This window comes from Schistosoma mansoni (genome assembly GCF_000237925.1).
Source record: "Schistosoma mansoni, WGS project CABG00000000 data, supercontig 0163, strain Puerto Rico, whole genome shotgun sequence".
Classification (NCBI taxonomy): Eukaryota; Metazoa; Platyhelminthes; class Trematoda; order Strigeidida; family Schistosomatidae; genus Schistosoma; species Schistosoma mansoni.
The window spans coordinates 10,937-12,685 of record NW_017386052.1 but is presented as its reverse complement, the minus strand read 5'-3'; positions in this window follow the sequence as shown (position 1 = coordinate 12,685).

Below are 1,749 nucleotides of genomic sequence, written 5' to 3'. Positions count from 1 at the left end.
GAGTACATCACAAAATCAATAATGCCATATAGATTGATAGACATTTGGTTATAATGTTTCTAATCCTTTCCTAGTTAATTCAGATAAGGCAATTTTTAAAGGTAAATCAAAAAGTAATTATCATTCAAAAGATATTCTTCATTAAAATATCATTATTGTTAGTTATAAGTATAATCATAGTTGAAATCATGAGTCAATTGAAGCTAGACCACCATCGAAAACCTAGAAGCACTGGACGACCGTTTCGTCCCATTATGGAACTCTTCAGCAGTGCGCATCCATGATCCCGCCTTGCGAGCGAGATTCGGACCTAGAACCTACCAGTCTCGAGCCAGAGCACTTAACCGATAGACCACTGAGCCGGCTGGTATCCAACGGTGTTAATGTCTAGGTAGGTCCTAGGTTCGAATCCTGCTCGCGAGGAGGGATCGTGGATGTGCACTGTTGAGTAGTCCTACAATAGGACGAAACGGCCATCCAGTGCTTCTGTGTTTTTCATGGTGGTCTAGCTCCAATGGACTCATGATTTCAACTATGAAAAATACAGAAATCTCCACAAAACCCCTTCTGATTACATGTATAATCTTAAAAAACTCATTTTCACTTACCAATCGAGTATATAGATGTAATCAAGAATAATACAGCAAACTCCATCAGTAGACTTTATGAATCGAACTATATGAGGTTTGACTTTCATTCACATAATATGGTTATATATATATATAGTCTTTTAGTTGATTGAATCACACATATTTTGTACTAAACTACAGCCCTTCCATTGAAACACGATCGTTTCTCACACAAATTTATCAAACTTGTTTTGGTAAATATAAGTTCTTTCTATAACAAACCAAACAATGATTTATTTTAGAAATAATATTTACAGGCTAAATAATAATCAACAAAAGGGGGATCATTGTTTCCAGGTAAATATTCCCATACTATTGGATTGTAAAAGTGTTTGTTACTCTAACGAAGAATACTTTATATAAACAAACCAATGAAATTTCCTTTGTACTGAAAAATAAATATAAATAGACTGAAAAAGAATTTTATTTAGCTAAACCTGTATATCTATATGAGTTTATTAATTTGAATATTTTAATCATTGAATTCATGAGTCCAGTAAACCCAGACCATCATGGAAAACCTGGAAGCACTGGTTGACCGTTTCGTCCTAGTATGGGACTCCTCATTAGTGTTCATCCAGTATGGCGCACGCTGCTGGATGTCAGCTTACTGGTCTAGAGTTTAGGTGTTCATGAGCGAGACTGAAGGTTGTGAAATCGAATTCCACCTGCGGGATCGTGGATGCGCACTGATGAGGAGTCCTATACTGAGACGAGACAGTCGTCCAGAGCTTCCAGGTTTTCGATGGTGGTTTGACATCAATCGGTTCGTGATCTCAATCAAAAACCTAATAATCTTTACAACCTCATATTGATGTAACCAAATTATCCGCAAGAATTTGTAATACTATTGTTGAATTTAAAACGCAAAATAACCATAAACATTTCTCTTTGTAAGACCTTATTCTGAACAATTTTCAACTCATATGGATGGAAACCAATGTTTTTTTCGATACCACTGAAGATCATCTCAATTAAATATAGAGTGACCAGCTTGTTTTCCGGTAATATCTCAATGTTTTATTAAGGAATCATCGTTAATCAACTTTTGAAATATTAGGACTGAGGTAGTCAAGACAGACGCATTTGATGTGACTAGTTGCTTGCTTACAAGTAAATT